General features: G+C 32.8%; 1 protein-coding gene and 1 long non-coding RNA gene across 2 annotated transcripts in view; one reads left to right on the top strand and one right to left on the bottom strand.

Moving 5' to 3' along the window:
* LOC129266027 (EF-hand calcium-binding domain-containing protein 11-like) overlaps positions 1-13694 on the bottom strand; it is an 81047-nt gene that overhangs the window by 6813 nt on the left and 60540 nt on the right. The gene's annotated exons all lie outside the window — the stretch shown is intronic.
* LOC129266031 (uncharacterized) lies at positions 213-10544 on the top strand. The gene is made up of 3 exons (XR_008585027.2): positions 213-627; positions 5990-6159; positions 6943-10544. It is a non-coding gene; the product is annotated as an uncharacterized LOC129266031 (long non-coding RNA).

Here is a 13694-nt window from a genome sequence, read left to right on the forward strand (position 1 = left end):
AATAAAGCTATAATCTAATCATATCCCATTCCATTTGATTTGATCTAACTTTGAATTGATTATACCTGCTTGTGAATCATGATCATCCCTGACATTAGTACTCAATGAGCTTTCAATAATATATATTTTGTTCTGCCAAGAAACTAAAATCCATTTCAATAGGGCCATTCCTTTAAGATCCAAAGTCAAGAGTAAATGGGCTAACTCCCTCCATACTAGCACCTACATCCAACACGTCCTCCCTAAGACTATCGCTAGGCAACATTATCCTACAGATTATACCCATGTGGGGTGCAACTACTCCAGCCCAGTGAGGAGGTAATTCTTCTACCATCAACTTGGAAGTGAGGGTTGTGTTTTGTTTGTGTACACGTCAAACAAACTGCAGGCAGCCGAAACAATTACTGTCTATCTCGATCAATGGACCAGCACCTATTAGACAGGAATTGATTAATTGGACCTGTCCTCAGACAATGCTCTTGCTGTGAATCTACTAGGGAACTTAATTTGGATTTCTATTCTTTTTTGCAACACTCTCTTGTGTATCCAATGGGATTGAGGTCAGGTTGTTGAGATTTCTTCTTTGTGGATCACTTAATTTGGGGATTTAGTCAAGCTATCTTGCAGGTAAAATTTTTTTTTTTACAAACCTTACAATTCTGTAAATTACTTTGTTACACATCTAGAAATATATTCTTTTGAAGATATGAGAAATTGAATTGCTGCAATCACCAATCCTGTGTAGTTTTAAAACTTTCTTAAGCTTGTATTTGAAATGATTTAACAACATGAATATTGTGTTTAATCTATGTTGATCTATTTGGTATGATCCAGACATTCAGTAGTAGGCTCTTGAATATTTTGCTTTCATATAACTGAACATATCACAGAAACTGATATCTTATGAAGATATAAACATAGTCAAGCTTACATAAAGAACGAATCCTTATAGGATAAAAAAAACGACCTTTAATTCTGATTCATGTGTGAGATGTAATTTATATGCCACAGAGACAAATGGAAGAATTATATCACCAGGAAGTAGAGAACATTATGAAACGGTGATGTAGAGCCTAATAAGATGATTGGCTAAAATCCATCACATGACCAATTATTCATTTTAGCTAAGAGTCATATTTGCTCATGATTGGTAACAATGACTACTTCTATTGACCGGTCATGGTTTTGAGGATGATATATTAAACAATAGATGGTTCATTTCAAAACATTGTTATAACAACAAAATCTACAATAACATTTAAAAGCTACTGAAATCCTTCAAACCTGGTTGGCTGATGGAAAATTGGTTATAGAAATCGTGCCATGTTTTATTATAACAAGTGTTTATGAAACAGGACAAAGGAACTACAATACTATCTTATAAAACATATCATAATTTTCTTCAGGCATTAGAATTGCCCATACTTGTTACATTAGAAACGCCAATTGTTAGAATTGTTCCAGAAGTACCTTGCGCATGTAATTCTTACCAATACCTCTGATGTATATTATTTGCATACTGCTGACTTATTAAATTGAGATATGACAAATTTTATTCCCTTTCAAATAACATTTTATCATGTCCATGGATCTGATGCCCATTAAAAAAAGAATTTTCCAGGACGGTTTATGGCAACTTTGCTTTATTGACAATACCATAGCAAAAAGGGCTCAGTAGTCAATGAAAAGTTACCCAATGTATGTAAATTACTGGAAAAAAGGTTGCCATAATCATACATCATTTTGAAACTTCATCTACTTGTACAGTTACACTGACTTATGTTGCATCCAATGACAAACTACGTAGGCTAAACCCAACACATGGGTCTTTGATCACTGGTGTTAAGAGGTATTCATTTACAATTGAAATAGATAGTGTTTAGAGAATGATAACATATGACAGATGACAAGTAGATGTTATGATAAGCTGGATACTTCATTACAATCATGGCCAGTGAAGGAGGATCATTTGATACTGAAGAGATCATCTTCACTCATGGTGCCAGTATTATCTATAGGCCTACAGTAGTGTTGATAGTACAACTCTTTGACATTATGAGGTAGATGAACTGCATAATAATCTATCTGAGAACAATTTTAGAGTAAGATCAAACCACATCTGGTTTCTCAAATTTCAATCATAATGAAAGTCAGGAATGTTATCAGAACTTTTGGGGATATTTACTAATTTATACCAGCAGATTATATGAAAATCATGAATATTATCAGAACATTTTGGGATATTTGATAATATAAACTGGCAGACTGGAAGATATTTGCCAGCATTTGACTTTTGTTTCTCAGGTTTTCATGTATAGTTGTTAAATTGTGCTGTTTTTTGTTATTAATTTGTGGACATAACAAATATTTTATTGAAAAAACTTTACAATCAAACATTATAAAACTTAGGATGAAAGATGGTTTATATTCCTCATTCATTCTTTCTATTTCCTTCCAAACAGAGGATAAGATGGGCATGAATAAAGGACGCTGCCTCAGAACAAGCTTAAAACTTCCTTTTTGTCTTATTCTAATTAGAAATGCTTATTATTCACTTCAGTTGACCATGTTTACCCCAATTAACCACATGTCCCTCGCTGACAGACAGAAGCCATACCACATCCTTCATAGATCAAACTCAAGTATTTTACAAATGACATTGATCTAACCCTAACACAGGGAAAGGAAGATGAAAGAATGGAGTTTTCAAGCTTACCAAAAAAAAAACTTTTTAAAAGGATTTAAAAATTTCACATAGAAAAGGACAAGTAGAGAGTTGTTATGGGTAATCGTAATGAGATTCTGATAACATCAAAAGAAATATCTGCACCACTTTACTTTATGCACTCTTAGAAATTATCAATTTGTTGGACATCTCACAAGAAATGTTTGATACATTTCACAGATATTATCCTTTCAGGTTTTTTAAAAAGAAAATTGTTGATTGTTATCTCTTGTGTGCTCTAATCTATACTCATGGCAAAATATGAATTTCAAAATCTTTTACAATAGATGATTAAAGGTAGTCAACAGATCAATTAATCCTTCGCAATTTTTATTTTTTTGTTGTTGAATGTCACCAAACGATTCCAAGCATGCTTTATACTAATAAAGTTGGTTGACTATAGGGACTGTGACAGAAACCAAATGGTTAAGATGCACCAGAAGGTATTCCAATTTGTGCATCTAGAATAGAGCAACATGGAGTTCCGATTTCAAATGTTCTATTTATATACAGACACCCTACCTTAGTAGTCAGACGACTCCTATCATAGATCATGTTTTGAATTGGTTACTTAGTCTTTGATCAGACCTCACTTCTTTATGATGTCAGCATATATCAATTAGTTTCATATCTGGATCTGTGTATAACAAAGAATCCTAATCACTTTTAACGATATACATTTCTTTAAAAGATTAAGCCTAAAAATTTTTCAAAAAGTTTTTTTTATTATTCAACCTTAGTCTTACAGAATTTCAGATGAAATCAGTATTCACTGCAAAAACATTAATTTATCTTTAATTATCCTCCCACCAAGCATACTTTGTCTGAATATCAGAATATAAGAAAATAAAGAGTTTTCAACAGAAATAAATTTTAATAGGAGCAATTGAAATTAAAGGATAAATTTTTCAAACCTTTGATGAAGATTAAATTATAGCCACTTCCTGGCTTGATCTATATTAAACTTTCTTCAAATAATATCCTTGGTACTTGTAGGCAAATAAAACTACATTATTTGCTATAAATCCATAACTGAAAGCATCAAAATGCTGCTTTATTCATAACTGGCAAACTAAAAAAAATATTGCAATAATTGGCTGAAAAAGCAAAGTTGTTTTTTTTTATTGAAAATATATTTAATCTGCATTCACTCACATCTTTGTTAGATATGAACATTTTATAATGGTACATATTTTGGATCTTAATTTTTCCCTAGTAATGTCTAGTATGATGTTCATCTACATTTCTGACCAAGACAAGAAGATTGAAAAACTAAAAAAACTCAGTAAAGTTTAGAATTAGAGGTTTATTTTCTAGCTGGATGTTTACTTGTTTTAATGTGGAAGAGCAACGGGAATGTCAATGTCCGAATTAGCTTAAGATTTCCGCTTAATGTGGGGAGGTTGAAAGCCATGAATCGGTGCATACTCTTCTATTCTGTTAATTACAATTGTTTAACCCACTCATGAAGCCTGAATGGGCAAAAAGACTTAATGAGTAAAAAAAAAAATGAACTTCCCATCACAGCTCTTCTGTATATTATAAATTTATAACTAGATTTTTGTACTAAAGTTTCCTGAAACTAAATGATAGATCAATTTCTTTAAACCTTTGATGAAGACTTAAAACCTTTGCTAATTACAGCCACTTCATGGCTTGAACTACATTTACTTCCTTACTAAAAATCATATCCTTGGTACTTTTCGGCAAAGAAAAAATAATTTGCTTTTACTCCAAAATTGACTGTGTAACAAGAAATCTTTTAAAAATAAAAACCTACTTATCTTTTAAAAAAATGTAAAGAATTGATTTAAACATATGAATACTGTTGTTCTTTTTTAATGAAAATAAATTCAATAAGCATTGGCACACATCTTTGTAAGATATGAACATTTTATAATGATATATATTTCAAACTTATTGTTCCCCCAAATGTCCAGTATGATGTGCAACTATATTTCTGGCCAAGACTAGAGAATTGAAAAACCTCAATTTGGGGGAAGTTTTTTTAGAGGTTTATCATCAAGCTGGATGTTTACTTGTTTTAGTGTGGAAGAGCATCAGGAATGTCAATGTCCGAATTAGCTTAAGATTTCCGCTTAATGTGGGGAGGTTGAAAGCCATAAATCGGTGCATATTCTTCCCTTCCATTAATAACAATTGTTTAACCCACTCATGAAGCCTAAATGGGCAAAAAGATTTAATAATTAATAAAAGTTTTTTTTTTAAATGAACTCTCCCTCACAGATCTTCCATAATTACATTTTTGTGTGTATACTGAATCTTCCTGTGCAGTACCCCCACTCTGATAATTCTACTCTTCTTGCCCTTCCACATCTCTAATCATTTTCCAAAGTAACAAGCAGAAATTCCCTTCTCAATGGGGCGTAATCAACAGTCTGGAGATGAATTAATACCCACCAGCAAGAACCCCATGTTTTGATATATCTATGCCTTGGGTGACAGTACATGGGCTTCAGAATGTTGCTATTTCAGAAAACAATTGAGCTATCATATTCGTGTAACTTCACTATAATAATTTTGGAAGTAGGAATCTTGTCATTTTGTCCTCAGATATTTATTAATTGAATTTTGATCTTAAGAATAATGCATTTTTCTTGACGAAATTTAACTTCCCATTCTACCTTCCACTAATTCAAATTTATCAATACACCGTGTCTAGTCTGCAGGCACAGACCCTGATTGAAACTTTGATCAACAAGTGTGTCTCCATGCAAAGACCAGCACATACAAAACTTGCTGTTTCAATTTGTGCCCAACTTCGAAAGATGAAGCGGACCCTGGGCGAGAGGGCCTTCAGTACACAAGGCACAAGGCATGAGTAGGCTGCAATTCAGACCCATAACTCGAGTGAAGGGTTTGCACAGCAGACTACACTGTGTCCTTAATCTCCATTCCACCCCCCCCCCCCCCGTGTCAAGGTCTAATCTCATTTACTAAAAAACAAGCTTTCTCACAATACATTTTCTCTTGACCTAATCATGATAATTACATCATGAAAGACTGGGAAACCAATTTCAATTTTCGCTACAAACTTGATACATAATCATAAACCAAGCATTTTTTTCTTACATTTTATTCTTCCCTTACATATCAACACGTAGACTGTATGTATAAGGGATATTGATGTGTTCTTCTATTGCATTTTTTTTCACTTGTATTTACTCTTGTCTTCAGTTCTTTGATATTACTTCATACAGTCTCAAGAACAAGATTTCTTGTCTTCTCTCTCACATTATACAGGTCATCTGATTTGCTGCATTTCAGCAATTATTTCTAACTGTTGGATAAGTCTGACCAACTACTCAGTCTACTGGACATCGATTTCCATTTCATTACTGACCACTAAACCAAGGATGTATGTAAAAATAGGAGTTGTAGCCTGTATTGTCTTGTTTTCATTGATTGGTTTGGTGAGTACAAGTCCTATAAATCATATGCAACATTATTAATGTTATTTCAGATTAATTTTAAGTTTCTTGAGAAGCATAAATTCAACAATAAGTCATGTTCTGCTCTTGGAGAAGAAAATACCCTCAAAGACCCACCTTGGTAGAACCATATCAATGTGGGCTTATAATTTTGGAGCTTCTGATGCAGTGAACTAAATGTATCAAAGTGTATATATTATGTGAAAGAGTCTTGAAATTTGGTGAAAAAAATTGATAATCTTTCACCGGACTCTAAATATTTCACAATTAATCGCCAAAGAGCAGCATTACATAGAATAGAAGACTTGAAAGAAGAATACATCAAAAAATTATTATTTGCTTGTTTGCTCTTTCAATACTATAGAAATTTCTCATCGAAATATTCCTCTCTTATCCCCTATAAATAAACCTCTTCAGTTTTCTTCACCACTGTCATCTCTGATACACACTTAATTCTTTTTCTTTTCATGCTCTCTTTATCCCAATCTCATGTTTTGCCTCCAATTCTATTTTTTCTATTCAAATGAGTGCATGTCAAAGAGCTTCAGTATGTCTGTTTTAAGGCTATTTTACAATTTTGCGGTACTAAACACTTATTCATTTAATTCTATTTTCTTAAATTTCTCCTCTTATTTCTTTTATACTCATGTATTTCCCTCTAAATCATTGTTCCTCTCTAACAATTTTTAAATGTTTCTTATTCACTTTTATCCTGAATTGTCTCCGAGAAACCTTTATATTTTTGTATCATTCCTCCCTATGCAGTGGATGTCAGAGGTTGGTTTCTTCTCAATGTTTCTCATAGCAACAATGGTCTTCTCCGCTATGTTGGTAGCCATGGGTTTTGATCATGCCATGATAGCTTACAGCAAGACTCATGTTTCACCAGACAGAAGAGCATCAAGACTTCCAGATCTCAATAAGGACCAGTAACCACAAGCAGTCCATCCTTTTAGTTCTTGTTAGAGATGTCTTGCAGGAAAGATGGCTCCCAGCACCCCAGTTCATCAACAATTACTCTGTGACATATGGCTCCATGATATATGCCATAGTAACAGTAGCTGTGGTTGTTCCTACAGCCTCAAAGCATGACATTCAATAATAAATATTCTGCAAAATTTGCTCCAACATCAAAAGCTCTGACCAAAGTTGATGCTTACCAGTTAAGCATTAGAGCAAAAGGAAGGACGAAGGTTTGACTGCCTTTGCAAAAGGGATATAGACAGTTTTGCTATGTGGGATAATTTGTAGCCATATTAATTTTCATATCTTCAAGAATGATCACTCGTAAGGTATGAACATATTTTGCTGGCAGATATAAGTGCTTACAGATTTCCATGCACTGGTATAAGCAAAATATATTGCAAATAACAAAATTCATTAGGAGGAATATTTATGATAATCATAAAGAATCACATGCCAAATGAATGCATGATGGTTGCACACACCAAAAAAAAAAAGCTAGAATGAAACCAGAAAATAAAAATGCAAATATATAAGAGAGCAATATCACAAACTTGGTTTAAAAGTTTGAAACTAATCAATAAAATATGTTGTATATAGTATTTGTAAAACAAAATTCAGTCTTCCAGGAAAAAAGGTGACTTTAAAATTGTAGGCAAAAAAATATAACTTTGGCAGAAAGACTGATCCCTATTTCATAGCAACAAAACAAAATAGATATATGGAAAACTATCAGGAACAATTGAAATATTCTTTTTTTTTCTAGCAAACAGATCCACATTTCATAACTTTATACAACAATTTATAAAATGCATTTTTGTGATTTGCAGTTGTTCTGCAATAAACTAGCAGCAAAGGCTTTTACTCACTGCTTTCTGCCCCCAAAAAATATTAAATAAAAATGGGCATTTAAAATGTATGATTATGACTTATAAGGCAGTATGAACAGAAATTAGAGAACATCCGATATTAGATATTGCTTTATGATGTTATCAATTCAAAAGAATAAGATCATAATAATTTTTAATTTTACCGATAATTCTTGATGACATTATATAATTGCTTGTTTCATGGTAAATTTGATTAAAAGAAGCAATTCACCTTATTCTAACCCAAATAAGATTTATGAAATAATAAAATAGGAACTTAAGTATAATTGACAAAAACTCAAAATGACTAACATCAGAGTTTTCTTTTTTTACATTCACACCATCTATGTTAATTGTAAATTCATTACAAAAAATGGTTTGTACAGGATAACCAATTTTACAGGAAAGAGTCAAGAAGAAAGAATGTGTTCTTCAATACGACAAAAGATATGTGCTTATGAATTATCAAATATTTACTACTAATGCCCACCCTAAATAAAGGAGTAGAAGTTAAACCATTAAAAGCATTGCTTTTTTCATGCATAACATTACTAGTATATGGATATACAAAGGTGCTCAAAAGTTAGTGAACCTCACCAGAAAATGAACAAATATAAATTGTTCACTTTCTACCATATTATAGACATTTAATTGTGAAGTCAGGTGATAAAATATTACATTCAATTAAGTTTGTTTCTCTGGGTTCGCCAAACATAATAGTGCTTTTTGTCTAAATTCAACACTCAGCATGAATGAGTGCTTTTTTGGTGGGGTTCACCAACTTTTGAGATTGACTGTATGTCCCAATGTGTGAAAATTGTACATTTTCAAACATTAGCAACCAGGCACATACAGTTCATAATCAATTCACTGTAAAGAATAAGTTGTGATAAATAGTATACAATGACCAGTTGTATTTTGGTAACCCTTAACAAGGAGCAAAATGAGTTGAGAATTGATACATATTTCTCAAAGCAATTAATGGTAAAAATATAACCCTTCCGTCTTCCACCAATCAAATTGTCATTAGTGCTTTTAGAGCTTGAATAATTGTGTTTTAAAAGCAAAAAAAAAAACGTTTTCATTTGCATTGTAAATACCATGTGGTTTGTGTAACTGTCTCAATCAATCTTGATATTTAGACTGCTATGTATTAAATCCTTTATTTGTTCAGTCTTTTTCAATAAGATGGCATTAAATTCTAAGAAATGCATAATGCCACTCACTTGTTGTGACAGTTTGCGATTATCAATGGAGTTCTTTGAGCGAAACATGAATGGCCGCTTGTCTAAACAAGTAAGTTGTAACATGTATTCCCATTTTTTAAATTCAAATTTTCATCTACTGATAACTTGTATCATTCAAATGTTTCATTCTGTTGCAATTCACGCTTTATTTTACCTTAATTCATATAAAGAAGATCATATCATTATCCTTATCATTATCAACATTCAGTTGATATTGATAAAGACTATGTATCATTGGCGGTCATCCGAACCATTGTATCACACAAACGACAGTGCAAACCCATTTCAGTGAAAATCAACTTCAAAGTTCACTGTAATTTTCACTTAGTTCCCCAGCCTTACAACATATTCATTGCTATAAAAATACATGGTTAGAAAGACCAAGACAATTGCTTGACATTGGTATCTTTTTTTACAAAAAAAAAACCAAGGATCAGAGAAAATATCGCAAAAGAGCTACATGTACATGCTTGTAATTTTGGTTTGAGTGGTTTAGATTTTCCCCAGGTACAAAAACGCCATAGGCTATACAACAACGCTGACCATGATTTCAATGCGTCAAAACGTCATATCTCTTTTTCACCTGCAAACTCAATGCAATGCTGATACGACGGTTTGACTGACAGCGCATTTGCATATTAAGTGCATGCAGCTGTTATTTGCTTTGCTATGGTACTTGTTTAATATGGGATTTGCGCATTTTATCAACAATTTGCATGGCATCGCCATGAAAATCCCCACATATCTCAGAAACTAAAATACATTGCTGCCTAGAAATTTAGTTGGGAAAAGGATAGGAAATGTACTTTCATTTTCTGCAAAAATCTCAAAATTGTTTTTTTATACTAAAATTGACTGATATGACGGTTCGAATGAACGCCGACGATATGGGCAAAATGTAAATATGTGTGTGGTGTATTAATCTTTATATGCACAATAAACAAATTACTCACAAAAATAAAATTGAAATTTTTATGAGTGTTTTGATGAAATATAATTTATTAAACATGGAAAATAGCATTATTATCTTTACACATATTCTATAGAAATTACAAAATGAAAATAGGAAAAGATGTATACAATTGTAAAAGCATAAGAAAGTAAGTGTAACTGTATATGGAGTTTCAGGCTAAACATGCAATAAAGCTAAGGTGTAGAAATTTTAAATGCTGCTTGTTTGTCTTATGTACATGGATTGTTGTCCCAACAGTCTGCAGTTCTGCTGGTGTTGTACTTTTCATATACTGAAAAAACCCTTTATTATAATAAAGAGATTTGTAAAAACATACTAAGTGTTCATATTATATTTTTTAACCACTGGAATATTTTGGCACAATCTCAAGATTGGGTGGGGATGATCAAATAATATATATATAAAAAGATGTTCAAGCTTCTCCCTTTCTATTGATTTAGAATGCAATTTTTTGTCCAATTCTATGGACTTTCTCTTGGTAATACTCTGATTGATTAAACCCATCCCATTATGTTCTGGCTGAACAAACCTTCAAGACAGGAGTCAATATAGAATGGAATTATGTCTTCATTACCGAGTTTGAAAGAATTTCTGGCAAAGAAAGGTGAGTAATTCTATGTGATTTATCCAACTCTAAATAGGAACTCTTGATATTCACCGTCACTGATCTTTGGTCGAGTCCAGTGATCACAAGATGACAGGAGGGGGGGGGGGGGACCTGTGACAGATCACTTGGCTTGAGATTGTCCATAGGTGTTGGTAGAAGCTTGGACATTTGTTAGCTTTTAACATTTGCAAATCTTACTACAACCACCCAAACTTAATTTAAACCCTGTCTAGGGTTTCGGTAAAAATTCAATTATACTGGACTATTATTTTAAATCACATCTTTTTCACATTAATTTCTTTACTACAAATAAATTTCATCTCACATTGGTAAGAAAATGATTTAGCTTTACCAATATGTCACCCAGGCTTTAGGAACTTTATTTATCTTGAATAAATTAATAAAAAACAACATAATGTCATTATAAATCAATTAATTTTCTTCTTATTTTGATTGTGAAAACCACTTGTTTGTTAAAAACAAAGTGATTCAATAAAGTTTAACTAAACTACTTTTAAAGCATTGTATTAAACACAAATAAGCAAATACAAATAAATATTTGATACAACAATAAGACTACTTTCATGAAGTAGCTCTTTTGAAAGTATAGCTCAAACTAGTCCTTTTATAATGTAGTCAAGATTAATAGACTTTCACCATCTTGAAATGAAATAACACGTTTTTACATTACAATATTATTATAGAAATTAATCAATTACAATGTGATCTCGTTACATATGATAATCTTATATTCTAAGCCATCATTAGAAACAACAACAGGGTTCCCACAGAAATTTAAAAACGGAATTCCACAACTTTTCCATGACTAAATTGCTGCTTTCCATGACTTCCCGTGACATCAGAGCAGTTATGTAGAACTTGGGATGTCACAAAACTGGGAAAAATGAAAATCATGATCACCAATTACAATAGCAAAGTATGATCACTGAGTATGAGAGTTGCAAGACATGACAAAATGGAAAACTGCCATAGCCAAGAGGTAAATGCAATTCCACGACTTTTCACAAATTATCCGAATTCCCTGACTTTCTATGACCACAAATTTTTCCAGGATTTCCATAACTGTGGGAACCCTGAACAATTATATTGCCCGTCTATAAAGGGTGACATTGGAAATCCTGATCATGCATTGAGATCAATATGTATCAAATTTCCTTCAGCAAATTTGAGAAACAACTGGCAACAGTTTCCGCAACACATGTACTGTATGTGGGTCATATGGACATTATTACATGGCTAATTATTTTATTAGGATCTATTACAGATATCTTGTGATGCACTTTGAAAACATATCCTTTGCATCATGATGCCACAAGTCTCTCATCTTAAATACTGCAAGCCCCCTGCCCCTCATGCAGCATGATAATAAAATAGAACAGACAACAGAGTGGAATCAATTATTGGTATGCTATGGCATTAGGCCAATGTCTTAGTCTATTGGAGTACGCATTTGAACAAGTCAGAATGAATCATTTAGTGACAGACTAGGTTAAAGGACAAGTCCACCCCAGCAAAGAGTTGATTTGAATAAAAAGAGAAAAATCCAACAAGAATAACACTGAAAATTTCATTGAAATCGGATGTAAAATAAGAAAGTTATGACATTTAAAATTTTCGCTTAATTTCACAAAACAGTTATATGCACATCCTGGTTGTTATGCAAATGAGGAGACTGATGACATCATCCACTTACTATTTATTTTGTATTTTATTATATGAAATATGGAATATTCTAATTTTCTCCTCATTGTCAAGTGAAACAATGATTAATTCCTCCCTGAACATGTGTAATTCAAATTGTTTAATATTATATGGTTCAGTCATGTTGGTCCTAATTGTCAAATCTGTAAAAAATTAAATATTGTATAATTCAAACAATGAAAAAACAAAAGAAGTAGTGAGTGATGGACATCATCGACTGACTCATTTGCATGCCACTAAGTCGTGCATATCACTGTTTTGTGAAAAATAAGCGAAACTTTAGAATGCCATACCTTTCTTATCTTATATCCGATTTTGATGAAATTTTTACCATTATGCTAGTTTGATTTTTCTCTATTTATTCAAATCAACAGTTTTCCGGGGTGGACTTGACCTTTAAAGAAGCAAAAGGAGGGGAGGGGTAGTATTCTTATTCTTAACAAAAAAATGTTCAAGAGCAAGGTGAGAGGTGAAAGGGTGGTTCTTTTCCCAAATCTTTTTACTCGTAAAAATATGTGGTCAAAATGACTTCACCAATTTCATGATTAATGTAGTTTGTTGAGCTTTTATCAATTTTACAATAAATCAGAACAAAAGTGATAAATGCAACCATGCAATGTTGGTCATCAACAATGCGTATAAACATCATCTGTCAGAGTTGAGGGATTGTTTCTGCTCCATGTGGTAGATATGCCATGCATATCATATTTACTGGACACCAGGGAAAATTTACACAGGGGCTGGGGGCGAATGAGCCCCTGAAATGCTCAAAACAGCCCTGCAAACTCATAAAAGAGCCCCAGAATTCCAATTTGTTGCAATAGTATAGCTTATTCAATGTTGCAGATTCAAGAAGCAAGTTGTGAAAAGTACCCCCTGAAAATAAAAATTTATCAATTTACCTGATGAACGTCCTTACAAGAGCGCAGAGACAGCTAATTCCCTATTGAAAGCCTTCTCTGATACCAGCAACAGATCAGCAGCTGCCATCCATAAGGTGAAGCAGAACCCCAGGTACTTTGGAAAGCATGGGGGAGCAGCTAAATAAGAGCCAGAACAAGCAGAAGAGGACCGGGAAAACAGGACAATCAGCAACATGCTAGTACTAGGGATAAAAGCCAGTGTCCAGCCTATGG

This window comes from Lytechinus pictus, chromosome 7, assembly GCF_037042905.1.
Source record: "Lytechinus pictus isolate F3 Inbred chromosome 7, Lp3.0, whole genome shotgun sequence".
Taxonomy (NCBI): Eukaryota; Metazoa; Echinodermata; class Echinoidea; order Temnopleuroida; family Toxopneustidae; genus Lytechinus; species Lytechinus pictus.